The sequence below is a fragment of the Zalophus californianus genome, chromosome 11 (assembly GCF_009762305.2).
Source record: "Zalophus californianus isolate mZalCal1 chromosome 11, mZalCal1.pri.v2, whole genome shotgun sequence".
NCBI lineage: Eukaryota > Metazoa > Chordata > Mammalia > Carnivora > Otariidae > Zalophus > Zalophus californianus.
The window spans coordinates 98,096,486-98,115,303 of NC_045605.1; positions in this window are offsets into that span (position 1 = coordinate 98,096,486).

Genomic DNA, 18,818 nt, shown 5'->3' on the forward strand with positions numbered 1-18,818 from the left:
TACGAGACGATGGTAAGTACTAAGGAGAAAAAGTGGGAAAGAGTAAAAATATTGGAGGAGGAGGAAGGGTTACATAGGGTGGCCATCTAGGCCTCACCTAGACAATGATTATTTAGTCAAGACTGAATTAAGTGAGGGATGTGGCCACCTGGGGCAAAAACATTCTAGGCAGAGAAAACAGCAAGTGCAAAGGTCCTGAGGTGGGACTGGCTTCATGTGTTAGAAGGGGTATCAATACCTCACACACTGCTCTAAGCTCTTTCACTCCATTGAGGGATGTATTTTTTTTTAAAGATTTTATTTATTTATTTGAGAGAGAGAGAGAGCATGAGAGGGGGGAGGGTCAGAGGGAGAAGCAGACTCCCCGCTGAGGGGAGAGTCCGATGTGGGACTCGATCCCGGGACTCCAGGATCATGACCTGAGCCCAAGGCAGTCGCTTAACCAACTGAGCCACCCAGGCGCCCTGAGGGATGTATTTTTATTATTCCCATTTACAGATGGGCAACCTGTGGCCAGAGAATCTAAGATTCTCTGGATTAAATAAAAGGCAGAGCCAGGCTTCTAACCCAGGCAGTCTAACTCCAGAGCTAGGTTAAAGAAGTGATTTCATTAGCATGGGTAGACCCAGGTACTGAAGATTTACACCTCCAGCTCTAAGCAGCCTTACCGGCCCTGGAGGAAAACCCTGGGTGTGGAGGGAGTGACTCAGGCCTTGGCTGGCTTCCTGCTGAGTCATTTGCTGATGGGCTGTGGAGGGAGGCGAGTGGCACTCAGACCTCCCCTCCTCACGCTGGCAGGTTCCTGCCCTTGGTGGGGGGGAGTTGCCTGGCAACAGGCCTTAACCACACACCAGTGGTGGATGGATTTGTCTGACTTTCCCAAGAACTTCGTTGTGAAATTGTGGGTGGGCTCCATTTCCTGGTGTTGCCCCACAGCCAGCAAGGGGGAGCAGCCCCAGAGGCTGACTTTCTGCCCAGCCTAGCCCTGAATTCTCCAAAATGTCCTGGGTGGACACATTCTGTCCCTTGTCAGGCTGATGGTCTTTCATCTCGGGTTGAACTGTCCAAGAGCAACTAGCTGTGTGTTTCGCAGGCCCCCTGCAAAGAACAAGGTTCCTGGGGCAGCCACACACACCACGCTGGGCCTCATGATGCTCACCCTCTTGACATTTCATTCACAGATACAGCAGGGAGGGAATGGGTAAGTGCTACAATACGTACATTGAGTTTGCTAAGATTTTAAAATAGGGATTCATGAATAATAATAGCTAACATGTCTTGAGCCCTTACTATGTGCCAGACAGTTTTCTCAGCACATAACTAATGTCTTACCTAATTTTCAAAACTCTCCCAACACCTGATAAGAGAGATGCTTTTACCATTTTCTATATATGAAAATGGAGGCTCAGAGATGTCACAGCTAGGAAAGGGCAGAAAGGACATTGGGCACAAGATCCTGGAGTCAGGAAGGTGCAGGCTGGATTTGGGGAGCTCTGATGGGCTGGTGGAGAGCAGAGGATGGAGGAGCAGTACAGTGAGAGACGAAGCCGTCGGATGAGAGAGGGTGCTGGGACCAGACCGTGAAGTTGGACTTGAGTTCGCGGTGGTTGGGAAGCACTGAAGGTGTTTCAGTGTCTCCCTTTGGTGCCCCAAGGCCGCAGCTTTGTTGCTTTGGTTTAGGGTCGCCTTGGCACATGAACCAGGATCGAACAAAAACAGGAGGAAGAACTCAGACTCTGTGGTGAGGAGAAGTCTCATTTGCTCCTTGCTCACCGAGAGTCCTCTGTATTTGCTGAACTTGGGCGGCAGAATGTCCTTGGATAAAGAGCTCTATGTTCCAGGGAATGTCCCGACAGGTGCTATCCATTGCTACCGGGTCCCCTCCTTTTGCTCCTTGCCCCCCCAACCACTCCTGATTCAACTCTTTTCCTGGCTTTCACCTCTTAGTTCCCCAGCTGTAATGTGAGCATTGGCTGTTTCTGTCCAGCTGGCATTCCTACTTCTTTTCTGCAAAACTTCCTGTTTTCATCCTGTGATCTACTGAGTTTGCCTCATGACACCTTCTTGTGGTAGGCACCGTTAGTTACCTACCCCCTCTAGTCTCCCTCTTCTATGGCTTAAGAAACTCCGAGTTTGTTCTTTGTGATGTCACCACATGGCCAGCCCCAGGCAATGGATCATGATACATCTAAGCCAACAACAGCCCTGTTTCCGACCCTCCCAGACTCCCTTGCAGCTAGGGGCATCCATGTGACCTGGTTTTTATCACTAAGACCTGAGGGGAAGTTGGCTCTGTGGCTTCCGAGAAAGCTTTTGATTTTTTGACAAAAGGAAACAGTTCCAGTTTCCTACCCCCGCCCCTGACAACCCCTTTCCGCTGCCCCCCACTTAACCACGGTCATGACAGCTAGAGCTTGCTGCAGCTGGACATCCTCAGTGTCCACTGAGGGTGGCCAGCAGCCATCAGGTGGGGGAAGCCTGCCTTCTGAGGAGAGAATACAAATACAATCAGACCCAGAGAGAAAAGCAACAGGGTAGGGAGATAAAGAGAAAGAGAAAAGTTGAGGCCTCCTTTGAATGTTTAGCTTCATAGGAAACTGGCACCATGCCTGGAGTTCCAAGTTATGTGAGCAATATACATGCTTTTCTTTTTTCCGTGTGCTTGTTTGAGATGGGCTTCCATTACTTGTAACCAAAGGCCCAGGTCTCCTCTCTTAAGGGTGAATGTCTAGCAGGGCTCCCAACCTTTCTCTGCCTCTAACACCTGTGACCTTGACCAACTATTATGATGTGCATGAGGGTTCCAGTCACACGTCATCTACCTACCCGCCATCAACCTCAGCAGCCCCCACCCTAAACCCAACCCCACCCCTACTCCCCACCCCCACCCTTCCCCATCTCTACCCTTTTCTTTTTCTAAAGATTTATTTATTTATTTTAGAAGTTTGGGGAGGGCAGAGGGAGAGAATCTGCTTCCTTCTTGGTCAAAAACCAGCCCAAGGGAATGAAGAATGAGGAAAGCCAGGGTGTCACCATATACCAAGGCCACCTCAACTCCACAATGTCCTCAGGATGCCCTGGCAACACTGCTGTTTGAGAATCACTGAGATTAAGAAATGGGAGTCAATGAGAAAGCAGCGAGCTGGGTGGGCAGGGGTGGGATGGGGTCTGTCTGATCCGGGAGGGACCTTAGAGGCCCTGCACCCATTCTCTGGTTTGTTCATTCATACAACACATGGTTTGTGCCTTTCTTCTTCTTCAGCTTGAGATAGACTTGACATATAGCATTATATTAGTTTCAGGTGTACAACAGAATGATTTGCTATTTGTATATATTGTGAAATGATCCCCACAGTAAATCTAATTAACATCCATTATGACACATAGTTATATAAATCTTTTTTTTCTTGTTTTTTTTTAATCTTTTTGTCTTGTGATGAAAACTTTTAAGATCTATTCTCTTAGCAACTTCCAAATATGCATCACAGTATTATTTATTGTATTCACCAAGCTGTGCATTACATCCAATGACTTATTTATTTTATAACTGGACATTTGAACCCTCGGAGCCCCTCACCCATTTCACCCACCCCCACACCTCCCATCTCTGGCAACCACCAAGCTGTTCTCCATACAACACATTTTTGTTGAGCACCTCCTTTGGGCCAGAATCAAAAATGATCCCGGCCTTCTCCATATAGGTGAGGAAATATGAAGTACATATACGAAAAATATAAAAGAAGGAAACTGCCTGGTGAGTGTCCCATCTTCCCTCAGGCTTCTCAAAGAGAAAATGACCTTTAAAATAAAACAGATGAAGTCCCGATTAGCAATGAGGGAGCCTCAGTCTTGGGTGGGATTTGGGACATTAAAATGAGGTGTCACATGGGGATTTAGAATCTCTGTTCCTGGAAACCCTCAAGAATGAATACCTAAACCACGGACTCATCTTTAATAGGCAGCTCTGTGGGGGTACTGCATAAAGCAAAGGCTTCCGAGCGGACTTAGGTTTGAATCCTGATTCCTTCCTTCCCTCTCCCCTCCCTCCCTCCTAGCCTTCCTTCCTTTCTTCCTTCCTTCCTGAGATCAAGGCTTTTATTTTATTTAATTAATTTATTTAATGTTTTATTTGAGTATAGTTGACATGCAATGTTATATTAGTTTCAGGGGTACAACGTAGGGATTCACAATCTTTATATGTTACGTTCTGCACACCACAAGTGTAGCTACCATCTGTCACCATGGAGAGCTAGTACACCAGCATTGACCATGTTCCCTATGCTGGACCTTTCATTCTCATGACTTATTCATGCCACAACTGGAAGCCTGCCTCTCCCACTCCCCTTTACCCGTTTTGCTGTTTCCTTTCCCGAAAAGTGTGGTTTAGACAAACTGCTAAACCTCTCTGAGCCTCGATTTCCTTAGAGTTTTTGTGAGCATTGTATGAATATAATAATACTACAATGTTTTTTTGAGGGCTTAACTATATTCTGGTTCTGACCTAAGCTCTATAAGCTTATTCGCTTATTTATCCTCACAACAAATGAGGAGACCAAGGCATAGAAAGGTCAAATATCGGGCGCCTGGGTGGCTCAGTTGTTAAGTGTCTGCCTTCGGCTCGGGTCATGATCCCAGGGTCCTGGGATCGAGTCCCACATTGAGCTCCCTGCTCAGCGGGAAGCCTGCTTCTCCCTCTCCCACTCCCCCTGCTTGTGTTCCTGCTCTCACTGTGTCTCTCTCTGTCAAATAAATAAAAATAAATTAAAAAAAAAAAAAAAAAGAAAGGTCAAATACCTTGCTGGTCCGTTGCAGAGCCTGGCTTTGAAGGCATCACGTCTGGTTCTAGAGTCTGTGCTTGTAAGCGGTTCACTTACTGCTGCCTTTATTGGTAAAATTGAGATGACTCACTCATTTTAATCACTAGAGAGGATATTGAAGTGGTAAAATGCATGGGCTCTGGAGCCAGATTGCTGTGGTACAGATTCTTGGCTTATCACTCATTAGCTGTGTGACCTGAGTTGTGAACAAATCATTTACATTCTCCATCCCTATCTTGATTTCCTCATCTGTGAAATGGAGAGGGTTTTTATGAGGATTGAGTGAGTTATACAAAAAACTTAGAATTGTGCCCAGTTCATGGGAAGTCCTCTGTGGATGCCACCACTGTTGTCTTTCAGGGGTTATCACTCCCTCAGGGTGGCTTCCCCTCCCTATCTGAATTATGTTCCTCCCTGTTATTCACCCTCATAGCACCCTGCTTCTTTCTTATGTAGCACATAGGACTCACACCAATGTATTTCTACTGTATTTCTAAGAGATAGAAAACCATGACATAAAGCTTTCCTATCACTTAGAATTTTCATTTGATGCATATTGAAAGAGCTTTTTTAAAAGTCTTATTTAGAATAGATTTTTTTTCAAAGTTTATTTATTTTTTTAAAGAAAGAGAGACTGAGAGAGAATGTGTGGGGAGGGGCAGAGGGAGGAAGGATCTCAAGCCGACTCCTTGCTGGATGCAGAGCCTGATGCAGGGCTCGATCCCATGACCCTGAGATCACGACCTGAGCCGAAATCAAGAGTTGGATGCTTAACCAACTGAGCCATCCAGGCACCCCTAAAGATTTTATTTTTTAAGTAATCTCTCCATTCATTGTGGGGCTTGAACCCACAACCCTGAGATCAAGAGTCACCCACTGCACCAACTGAGCCAGCCAGGCACCCCTAGACATAGAGATTTATCATATATCAAGCTGCTCTGTTTCCTTACCTTTTTAGTTCACAATAACTTTTCATTTCAATGTCAAATCAGCATAGAATCTGGGGTGCGTGGGTGGCTCAGTTGTTACGTGTCTGCCTTTGGCTCAGGTCAGGATCCCAGGGTCCCGGGATCGAGCATCACATCGGGCTCCCTGCTTGGTGGGAAGCCTGCTTCTCCCTCTCCCACTCCCCCTGCATGTGTTCCCTCTCTTGCTGTGTCTCTCTCTGTCAAATAAATAAATAAAATCTTAAAAAAAAATCAGCATGGAATCTTTTTGAAGACATTGTAAGTGGTGATTAAACTCAGCACCTGTACCACTAAGAATGCACAAAGCTCAAGGAAAAGGTAGAAGAGACGGAGAACTGTGAGCAGGTTTGTGCATGTGTAGTCAATGCCAACTACATCACAACAATCACCTGGCTGTCTGCAATTTGAGATACACCAATTACAATACATGACCTTCTTTAAGGAGTGTAAAAATATGAAAAAAAAGTGTTATATACATTTGATGATGAACTACAGTATTAAAACTTAAATGTCCCCCTACCACCCAGTTGCATGGTTCCTTATTTGGTTTTCCAAAAGCCCACCATGGTTTAGATCAAACCTATGTAGGTTTTCCTTCTAAGTATGATTTAGTAATGACTTTGTGTTGGTTAAAGCAATGCTAGCTGCTGTAAAAGATAAATCCTAAAACTGCATCAGTTAACACTATAAACACTATACATTTTACAGGTCAAGAAATGAGGCTCAAAGATATGAAATGACGAGCCTAATACCATGTTGCTCTGCAGTCATGGTGCTGGAGTGGAGCCTCATCTACATATGCTCTTCCCATTACATTCACTTGCCTCTTTGAATTATACAAGAAAGGCAAAGAGAAAGAGAGAGAGAGAGAGACTATAGTCCTTTTCATATGGGGCTGATTCACTTAGAGGGTATCCTTTGCTTTTTCCGAGGCTGGAGATTTCACCCACAGTCAGTTACCTCTTACCAGTGGATCAGAGGGGACCAGCCTACGGTGTTTGCTACCTGCCAACAGCCTGGGTTTCTTTTGGATGGGTCTGGCTATGATGTACTCTTCTGGGTACATGACATTTGGGAGCAGTCATTTTGACAATGAAGATATATCTATAGATAAAAATTGTAGATGAGATGTAGATATAGACATTAAAAAGAGACTTTAAAGTAAAAACATTCAAACACAATGTGTAGAATCTGATTGAATCCTAGTTTGAAAAACCAGCATTAAATAAATATTTGGGGGAGGCACCTGGTTGGCTTAGTCGGTACAGCATGTGACTCTGGATCTCGGGGTTATGAGTTTGAACCCCATGTTGGGTGTAGAGATTACTTAAAAATAAAATCTTTAAGGGGCACCTGGGTGGCTCAGTTGGTTAAGCGACTGCCTTCAGCTCAGGTCATGATCCTGGAGTCCCGGGATCGAGTCCCACATTGGGCTTCCTGCTCCGCAGGGAGTCTGCTTCTCCCTCTGACCCTCTTCCCTCTCGTGCTTTCTATCTCTCATTCTCTCTCTCTCTCAAATAAATAAATAAAATCTTTAAAAAAATAAAAAAAATCTTTAAAAAATATTTGGGGAACAATTGTATAATTTGAGTATGGATAGGATATTTGGTCATATTGAGGAATTATCGTTAGTTTTCTTGTGTTTGATAATGCTGTTGAGGCTATGTAGAAAAATCTCTTTATGTTTTAGAGATATGTACTCAAGTATTCAGGGATGAAATATCATGAAATGTATACTTTAAAACATGAACAACAAAAGCAGCAACAGAAAAATAGATGAATCAAACTTGGCAAAATGTTAAGGACTGTTTAAATGTTGGTAATAGGTATGAGGATATTAATTTTATTATTTTTTCTCCCCATGACCATTCACTATTTGAAGTAAGACTGTGGGGATATTTGAATGAGGCTTAAAAATGAATAGTGCTTATCACTAGCATTTCTCTTTTTTCTTTTCTTGCTGAAGTATAGTTGACAGACAATGTTCTATCTACCGGTGTATAACATAGTGATTTGGCAATTCTATGCATTACTCAATGCTCACCACGGTAAGTGTAGTCACAGTCTTTCACTATACTCGTATTTGTCTTGCTATATTTATTGATTGATTGATCAATCAATTTTCTTTATTGACTGTATTGACCTTCGGCTCAGGTCATGATCCTGGAGTCTCGGGATTGAGTCCTGCATCGGGCTCCCTGATCAGTCAATCTCCCCCCTTGACTGTAACTCCATGAAAACGGGGATCCTGCTAGTTTTGATTATTCCCAGCACCTGTATTCCTGGCCTCTAGCACAGTCTCTACCACACAGTTGGGTTTTTAATTTTTTTTCTGCTAAGCTCAACTCTCACTGATGAGAATCAGCCCTTCTCCATCATGGCCAGCCTTTGTTTTGGTTTTCCCTGATTCTGGTTGCCTCTCTGGCCCTGCAGGTTGCCTGTGGTTTGCCCCACAGGCAGGAAGCAGAAGGCTTCTGGTGGCCCACATGCCCATCAGTCTGAGCACCAGCCTGCAGCCATCTCCCACCCTCTCCCATGATTTGCTGCCATCCCACTATGGACTCCTGGAGGGCAGGGACTTTCCCCTGCATGTCTTGGTAATTGCTGGAGTACTTGGCAGTGACATAACTGATGCTCTGAAACCGTTTGTTGATTGACCACTTGTATTCCCCTTCCTGGCCCTACTTCATGGCTGTTAGATGAGAAATATTTTCATGTATTAATTTATTTTCTCCATATTATTTTTAATTATACAAGTAACACATGGGCATTATAGAACAATTAGAAAGTGGAAATAAACTGAAAGAAAAAGAATCAGAATGATCTGAAATCTCACCCCTCATTGTTATCATTTGCTTGCATTATTTTTTTTTTATATTTGACAAAAGAGTTTATTTATTTATTTGGTTGGAAGAGAAAAGTAAGAATCAAAATGACAGAGTAACTCGGAGAACTATAATGACTGGCTATTAAGATCATTTCTAGCTCTAGGTGACCAACCTTATTACTTGATGGAACATTTTGTAGGCCTGTGCCCACATTTCCTTTATGCCTGTTTTTTGTCCTTCACGGGAGATGAAAATATTTCATAGTCACTCTATAAACAAGGAGCTCATCTGTTAGTGTCAATGGAAAGTTTATTAATGTATAAGTTATATAACCTACATCCACACATATCATATCATGCGACAAGGCACCATTTGTTATACAACCTTCCGTGCTCAGGCATATGTCGATTCATATAGTAGAATACAAATATATCAAAAAGGAATTTTGTAGAAGATTACTTTCTGAGACAAGTAAATTGTTAAATTACTTAAGTAGATTTTTTAAAAAAAGATTTTATTTATTTATTCATGAGAGAGAGAAGCAGAGGGAGAAGCAGTCTCCCAAGGAGCAGGGAGCCCGATGTGGGCCTTGATCCCAGGAGCCTGGGATCATGACCTGAGTCGAAAGCAGACGCTTAACCATCTGAGCCACCCAGGCGCCCTAAGTAGATTTGTTAATAGGTGTGCTTATGGATCTATTTGCCTCTCCTAGTGAACACTGGGATAATAGTTTAGTTATCATAAGTAATGGTTTTATACTATGTTAAATTGATATTCCCCGTGATTACATTTAAGTTAAAAAAAGTAGATAAACTAGATTTATAACTTCTTGAGCTAAGTGACATTGTAAACAAGGTCAGAAAAACAATATATTTCCTCCATACTTCTGAAAGAAAGCCTTTGTTCTTTAGTACCATGTTAGGATGATAAATTGAAACTAGTACACTACTTGCATAAAAGTTTGAGAACACATTCTTGACATATTCATTTTATTTAGGTGGATATCAGAATGTAGTAAAATTATGTTGATATAGAACTTGAAGAGCATTAGCTTTTCCCCCTTAAAAAATAGCAGCATTCCGGGCGCCTGGGTGGCTCAGTTGGTTAGGTGGCTGCCTTCGGCTCCAGTCATGATCCTCGAGTCCTGGGATCGAGTCCCGCATCGGGCTCCCTGCTCAGCAGGGAGTCTGCTTCTCCCTCTGACCCTCCCCCCTCTCATGCTCTCTCTCTCTCTCTCTCATTCTTTCTCTCAAATAAATAAATAAAAAATCTTTAAAAAAATAGCATTCCATTACTATCTTTCAAATATGTACACTTGTTTTGTAATTTAATACATCAATAAAAGAATAAGGTAAAATTACACGTTGATTTTGGTAAAACCGAGGAAATTCTTAAAATATTTAATTTTAAATTTTCTACAAAAAGATGCTACTTAAGAGTTCTAAATTAGTACAAGTATGTAACAAATACTTTTAGGACTTTACTGATTGGTTTCCTTCTTTCCTTCTTTTGTTTTTGTCTAATTCTTTCAACTTCCATAAAAACTGTGGAACACTTTAAAGTAAATTTATGTAATTGAAATAGTGTAATTGATTTGTATTTCCCTGATGATGAGTGATGTTGAGCATCTTTTGCTTGCATTATTAAATTACCTCTATGCATATATTAAAATGTTTTTCTCTCTATAAAATGAGATGGCTTTTGTCCTGCTTCCTTCCTCCAGTAACATATGGAGAATATCCTTCCAAAGCAATAGGTACACATCTATGCCATCCTTTTTAATGTCTATAAGTATTTTCTTATAAGGCTATACTCTACTTAATTAACCAGTCCCCTGTTGGTGGGCATTTTGGTTGTTTGCACCTTGCCGTTATGCTGAACACCCTTGCATCTCTCCGTGCACATTGCACTCACCCTGCTGTTCAGTTTAGCAGGGTTTTTTTTGAATCCCTTCTGTGTGCCAGGCTCTTTTCTATTCAGTGGAGAGACAGCAACAGTGGATTTTCTGGGGTCAAGATGCCTTTATTATTGTTGTTGTTATTATTATTATTATTATTAAAGACTTAATACATATTCCCAAACTGCCTCCAGAGAGACTAGATTGGCTTCCATTCCCACCTGCGATGTGGGAGTGCCCTGTGCCCTATCCCACCATTGTCTTTAAGAGCCACCTCTGCAGGGAGGTGTCTAGCAGTGTGTTTGGCATCTGCTGCCTGCTGTCTTCCTCCTTTGGGTTCTTTCCTTGGCCACATCCATCTCAGGATCAGCTCTGGCCTTTCGTGCTGCCCTTCTCTAGTTAAATGACTCTAGCTTTCTGCCTGCCTCTGAGCAGGCCTTTAATTTTGAGGTTCCTTGCAGATATTCCCTCTACTTGCCATGACCCCATGCAGTGCTCCCCACAGTCAGCCACCACTCTTCACCCCCCAAATAGTAGGCTCAGACAACCAGAGGACAAGAAGCAGGCAGAAGTCTGGGGCTCCATGGCTGAGGGCAGGTTTTATTCTTCCTTTGCTTCTTGAATTTTATTAATACCTTCAGGAACCAATCAGGGGGCTCTCCCTTGATCTGTGTGCAGGAGACCTAGCCATGGTTGGGACTGAATCTTATCTTAGCCCTTGGCCTAAGTCCTTCCAGGGTAGCAGGGATGACTCTTGGCTCTCAAGGATTAATGCAGAGTGAGCAGCCATGTGTTTGGATATGACCTTAGAAAGGGGGGGTCAGTGGTCCTATGGAAAGGGCATTCTGTTCTGAGAGTCCAAGCCCAGGGTCTGAGCCCTGGCTCTGCATGTTCGTGTGACCATACTAATCAGCCTTTGGGGTGTCTGCCCTGCTCACTGCGACCCCTGTCTGTGCATCTGCCCTCCGGTGGGGGGGCAGTGGTCTTCGGAGGTTATTTTGATATAATATGACCCTGTCCCTTTAGCCACATTGATTGGACCAGGGATGGGCATGGGATCCAAACTGGGCCAATCAGATTTCTTCTGCAGATGGGGATTTGAGATGGTCTAGGGCTCGTTGTAATAACCTGAAACAGAGGTAGGGAGAAGCAGAAATAAGTGTGCAGAGATGCAGAGAGTGGATGCAGGATGGATGGCCTGCAGGGGAGGAGCAAGAAGCAGACGTGGAGAGACAACTGGCCTGGATCTTGCTGGGTTCCCAGTTCTCGGTGCCCTGGCTGTCTTACTGCCTTGGAGTCTGTGAGACACCCCAGACTTTTGGCTTACGCTATCCCTGTAACCTGAAAACAAGCAAGCGCTAACATGGTGAATGGAACTAAATGTCAATCTTTCTGAGCCCGAGTCTCAGGGTTGTTGAGAGGACGAAATGAATTAACGTTTGTAGGGCCGTAGTCCACCGTCCAACCTGATTCATCAGAACCTGTGTCAGGAAGGTTAAAGTACTTTGAGTATCATCATTGCCTGTATGTGAAAGAACTTTGTAAACTTTGAAACGATATAACCTTGTGTGTGTGTGCACGTGTGTGCACGTGTGTGCACGTGTGTGATTACCTATATATATCCTACGTTCCATCCCCGTTCTCTCTTTTCCTATAAACTTCTCAAGGGCTTTAGACAAGTCGTTGTCCTCCTCTTGGCCTTCACTTATTTATCATTTATTTATCAGTAAAGTCGGGTGGAATGCATGACCTCTAAACTCCCTTCAAGCTCTGGGAGGGGAAGGTTAACCCCTGCATACGGTCCAGGCGTGCAGAGAACACACCTGCCTCGGGCTAGTGCTGAAGGCCTGGAGGCTGGGAGCCAGGGATGCTCCCAGGTAACACATGCCCGGCTGGGTTAGGGAGTCAGGCAGATCCTTTCTCTGCTCTGCCCTGTTTAGGTTTATGCTTCTGCTGTGTGGATGTCTTGCTCCAGCCATAGTGAGTCTCCAGGTTGTCACTGTGTCAGAAAGGACCAGAGTAAGGAAAATCTAGCTTTGCTAGAAAAGCCAAGACCTTGAGGGCCCCCGCTATGGCCGTACCAATGCTGGGGTCATAGCTGTTCTATAAACTCCTCCTCTCTGCTGCATTTCTCTGCTTAGGACAATAGCCAAGTCAGAACCTGGCCCAGGATCAGCCCAGCCCAGCTTACTTTTCCAGGGCAGAGGCTCAAGGCATTTTGCTTCATGTTCTTTATATCTTTGGTGACTGCAAACTTCAAGTCTTGGCTAAATCAAGCATATTGACATTTCTTAACAGCCCAGAAATTAATGGAGGTCATTTGGAAAGGGTGGAAGCCCAGAATGAAGGAGATCTTATTTTCTCTCCTGCGGAGAGGGAGCAGTGTCAAGAAAGACGGCAGGACAGAAGCCTTACTGCTAAAGCACTGCTGATATCTAGAGCAGCTGTGTTACCATTAGCAAGTCACTTAACCTCTCTGAGCCTCCATTTCTTCATCTGTAGAATGAGCAGGTTGGACTGGATGGCCACCAAGGTTCTTTGTGTGTGTTACATTTTACAATTCTCTGATAAACCAGCATGATAAAACCTGAGAGCACAAACAGCATATTTCAACAGAGCGGATGCAAGCCTCTGAAAAAATGTCTGATGAAAATGTCAAAGATGGAGGCAAATAAAGGCAGCAGATGAAGAAGAATCAGAGGGGAGATGAGGTATTTGCCTATATGTCCTTGTCCTGGAATCGTTCATTTACTACGTACATATGGGGAATTTAGGGCTGTCTATATTATGCTGCTCTCAACACGAGGTTGAAGGCTAAAGGGCCAGGTGGGAGATGCTCAGGGTAGGGATTGCAAAGGGACCTCCAGGTCAGGGATGCCTTCCTGGAAGCCATCATGTAGCGGTTAACACAAGCTTTGGCTTCAGGCAGACCCATGCCTCCTAGTTCCTTCTCCTGTGTGTCTTTGAGCCAGTTAGTTACCTTAAATTGTACCTGCTTTCGTTTCCTTAACCAGAAAATGGGGATCATGAGAGTGTCCCTGGTATAGGGTGTTGGTAAGGACTAAATGAGATAAACTATATCAAGTGGCTTGCACAGAACCTAATACCTAGTTAGCAGCGAATAATGGCAGCAGATATTATGACTTAAGTTTTTACCCTCTCTCTATCTTGGCCTATAGTTTCCAAGTAAGTGAAAGAAGACTCTCAAGGTATTCTGCTTATAGGTGGTAGTCTAGGCCTTTTAAAATTCATTTTGCTTCGTAGGAAAAAAGAAAATCCCATCGACTCAGACCAAACTTGAGAGTATTTTCTCAAATCGTGGTTGGAGGAAGCTAACTGCATTCGGATCACCTGCGTACTTCCTGATGCAGAGTCCTGAGCTTTCATTCTAATTAGAAACAGAACTCTGAAAAAAAAGAAAAAAAGAAAAAAAAAAAAGAAGCAGAACTCTGATTCTGAGTCTCCGAGGGGGACCCAGAAATAAACATGTTAGCCAAATCCACAGATAAAGGCTGAGAGGCTTTTACGGAGCGTACTGCCCTACCGCCCAACAGACTAGGCCAGTGCTTCTCAAATTTTAATTATAGGAATCTACTGGGAATCTTGTTAAAATGCAGAATTTGTTTCAGTAGGTGTATTAGTCAAGGTTCTTTAGAGAAACAGAAACAATAGGAAATATATATGTTATTAATACATAGCATATATATGTAATATATAGTATATATAAATAATATATGATATATATAATCTATCTATATATACTATATATATAGATAGATTATATATAAATATATATATATCAAATAAAGCTTTGGTTCATGCAATTATGGAGGCTGGGAAGTCCCAAGATCTGCCATCTGCCAGCAGGACACCCAGGAAAGCTGGTGGTGTAGTTCAAAGGTCCGAGAACCAGAGGGCTGGTGGTGTAGATTTCAGTTTGAGTCTGGAGGCTGGAGAACCAGGAGCTCCGAAGCCAGGAGAAGATTGATCTTCCAGTTCAAACAGTCAGGTAGAGAGCGAATTCAACCATCCTCTGCCTTTTTGTTCTATTCAGGCCCTTAACAGATTGTATGAGGTCCGCCCACATTGGGGAGGGCAATCTGCTTTACTCAGCACCCCCCTTCAAATGTGAATCTCTTCCAGAAGCACTCTCACAGACAGCCCCAGAAATGTTTAACCAGATATCTGGGCATCCTGTGGCCCATTCAAGTTGACACATAAAATTAACCATTAACATAAAATTTCTGGGGTGGGGCCAGAAACTCTGCATTTCTAACAAGCTCCCAGAGGGCATTCATTCTGCTGGTCAGTGGACCACACTTTGAATAGCAAGATATTAGAGGCTCTGTAATTGTGCTGGTCATGAGTGCTCTTCATCAGACATTTCTAGCTCTGCTTCCCGGGCACATGGTAGGATTCTACTTCCTGCCCCTCCCATAGTTGTGGGTGGGGCCGGATGACTAGTTCTGGCTAATGAGAGTGAAAAATTAGAGTCATTCTAGGACAGAGTAATTAGTTGCCCCTTCAAGACTCTCCAAAGCTCTTTTTCCCTTTACCACAGCAATGGGCAATGTTTTAGACGTTGTCTGCTCCAGCAGATGACTCCTTGGGTGAGGATGACATGGCGCCCAGCCCTCAGCCGACCTGTGAAGACATGCAGGGAGAATGAGACATAGGTGTTTGTTGTTTTCAGTCGTTGACATTTAGGGAGGTGTTTGTTACTGCAGCATGACCTCGCTTATCCTGACTGATAACACTAATCTAATCCCCACTTTACAAAAGAAGAAACTAAGTCCAAGAGGAATGACTTGTCTGTGCTCTGACACCTGGGTAATGAAGTCTTTGTCTCTGACCTGACTCCCGATCTCCCTCTCTTTCCATCAACTACTAATGCCTCCACCACTTTGGGCTCCCAGACTACATGCCAGGCACTTCTCACATGTCATTTCATTTCATCTTCACAACGATTTCAGGTCAGTGTATTATCATCCCATTCTTTGTGTGAGGAAATGGAGGCCAGAGATATAGCTAGTATATAGGATTTGAACCTATGACCATCTGCTCCAAAGCACATATTCTTCCCATTATACCACCCTGCCGCAGATCTGCCAAAAAGGCATTTTAATAATGATAAACACTTTATCCTGGGCAGTGTTATCAATGCTTTAACTATTTTCATATTCTTAACAATTCTGTGAGGCAGATATCATCATCAAGAACATCCTCATTTATAGATAAGGCTACTGAGCACAGAGAGCTTAATTTGTCCAGGGTCACGCAGCTAATAAATGGTAGGATCAGGATCTGAGTCCAGACAACTGACTCCAGAGTCTCTCCTCATACCCACTACATTTTATTTCTGTGAGCAAAGCCCATGCATATATCTATCTAATATGATATATATATGTACACATGTGTTTATCATTTATATACATAATAAAACTATGTTGTCATACATGATTTTTATTTGCTTATTTAGATTGCAGAGTATTTTCTTCCCAACTAGCAAGATTCTGCTATACAACTGTTCCAAGCTGATTTCTTTTTTTAAAAAAAGAGTTATTTATTTATTTGAGAAGCGAGAGAGTGTGCATGAGTCGGGGGAGGGGCAGAGAGAGAGGGACAGAGAGAGAATCCTCAAGCAGACTCCCCGTTGAGCATGGAGCCTGATGAGGGGCTCTATCCCAGGACTCTGAGATCATGACCTGAGCCGAAATCAAGAGCCAGCCGTTTATTCGACTGAGCCACCCAGGCACCCCCCCCCCCCAAGTTGGTTTCTTATCCTAACTGCAGGGACCCGGGTATTCTATACCTCCAGCACAATTTGATGAATAATTTTTTTCCAACCTGGCAAAAAAAAGGATATTCCTTTTCAATCCTGGAAAAAATTAATTCATTTTTAACAAGCCTGGAAGGACCCAGCTGCCAGGAAGCCCCGGGACTCTGGGCCTCCTCCTCACTCTTCTCTTCTTGCCTTTACACCTCTCCACCCTTTCTTTGTTTGAGCGGATGTTTCTGCTTCAGGCTTGACCGCCTCCTGCCCCCTGCCTGCCACTTCTGGTATTCATGCAGAAGTCATTCTCAAGCCCTGGACAAAAGCTCCTTGTCCCCTAGGCTCCAAGTCTCCTTGGCACACACTCCCTGTGTTTCCAGGTACCTAAGACTCTGGGTCCTGGGTCTGTCCTGCCAGAACAAAAAGGTGCTGGCTCAGTGGGACCTTGACTCAGGACCTAACAAGCTAGGAGAGCAGAAGCCAGTGGGCTGATCCCAAGGGGTGCCTAAACTTGGGGAAAAGACGGGGGACTCAGGAGAAATGGCTCTGTTTCTGTGCTCCCAGACCCTGAGGTGCTACAATAGGCTTTCTTTCCAGCCCTGAAAATCTGTCACATGCAACTGTTTCTTTGTAAGTCAAACTTTGTTTCCTAGCTCAACACCACACACACACACACACACACACACACACACACACACACACACACACACACACACGAGAAAAGAATTAGGGAAATGCTTAATGTTGTAAGTGCTTGAAGTCAGAGACAAGAAAGGCATTTGCCAAGGCACTTCCTGGCTTGGTGCATGCGCAGGTGATTAAGGCACTGTTTAGGGAGGAACTGAGGTCTGGTGGACAAACATGGAGTTCTAACCACAGCCCAGTTATTAGTCCACAGGAAACATCCTGTTACTATTATAAAGATGAAGTGCTACTTTTTTTTTTTTTTGAAGAACTTTCTAAAAGTCTTCCTTTTCATTCTGATTCAGTTCAAGTCTGTGAGACAGGAAGGTCTCAGGGTAGCCATGCCTGCAACATTAGCTAATCAGACTCCCAAGAAACATTCCATTCTGCTTAGGAGGGCTTTGGAGAATGGTTTGCTCGTGGTGGCTTTTAAAATAAACTGAGGGTTGCCAGGCTGAATGGACTCCCTGAGGGGCTAGTGACCTGGTTCCAGGCTGGTGCCCAGCAGGCTTGCCTCCTGGTGGGATGATGGCTGTATCATTAAACATGGTTGCTCTGCCTGTTCCATCCTTTGTGGGTGAAATAGGAAGTCTTGTAGCCTCTGTCCCTTTCCATTTAAAATTGGGGAAACTGAGGCCCAGGAGAGTAATAACAAAAGTTAATAGTAGCAACCAACACAGAGAGCACTTTACATTAGCTTATCTGTAAGTGTCAAGGGGAGGGGCATTGTAGCATAGTGGCAAGAAAGATTTGGTTTCAGATCCTGGTTTTGCCACTTTGAAGCTGTATGACCTTGTGTAAGTAACTAATCTCTCGGAGACTCCGTTCCCTGGTTTGTAAAACATTGATAATGATACCTGTTCTGCAGGGTTCTTATAAGGAGTAGAAATAATGGATATAAAGTACCTAGAGTAGTGCCTGGAACCTAGGAGGTAACTGATCAGTGGTCTTTCTTTTTATTAGGGACACAATGCAGGCCAGCCATAGGATAAATAGTGTTTTCCAACCCTGCTTGACAGCAAGAATTACCCAAGGAGCTGGTTGAAAACAGATTCCCAGGCCTCATCCCCTGCAGTCTCTGGAGAGGCATGGGAATCGAGCATAACAAGTCGCCAGGTGATTCCTATCAGGCAGTTTTGGAACACATCCAGGAACCCTCTACTCCAACCTCTTGGTTTGGCTCTTTTGTTCTCTATGCACCTGGCCCCATATTCAGTAAAGCTTTAGCTTTTGCTTGAAGGTGGACATGATTAAAAGGTCAACTATCATTACACACACATTATATATTCTCAAAGAGAATGTGCCTTGTTTTTTGCATAGTAGATTTATGCCCGAAAAGCTGTTTGCAAATGGAATTTGGGGTGTGTGTTGGGGGGGAGAAAGGGAGAGAACAGGCATATATCTAATACCTTAGTTTGCTATTCAAAGGAATGCGTTCAATTCAACTAGCTGAATATTATTTGGGTGACTATTATATGCTGGGGAGACGATGAAGAAGATGCAGACCTCGTCTTCAGTTGGCTTACTTAGAGTCCATTGAGGAAGATGGTCACATAAACAGGCACTTACAACACTGGTTACAAAAGGTTAGCACAGGGAGCTGTGAGAGCATGGAGGGGAAGTGGGCCCCACTCAGGGGTGGGGTATCTGGGAAGTTCTAGGGGAAGTGACATCTGAAGGCGAGACCTATACACTGGAATTTAGTCTCAAATCCTTTTGCAAAGTGAATGATCCTTCCTTAATGCATCCATGTGGAAAAATGAACTTTTACATCACGGTCACCCTGGATACATTTATACAACCATGCAGCTGCACAAATACCGAGTGCCTGCTAGGGGCAAGGCACAGAGT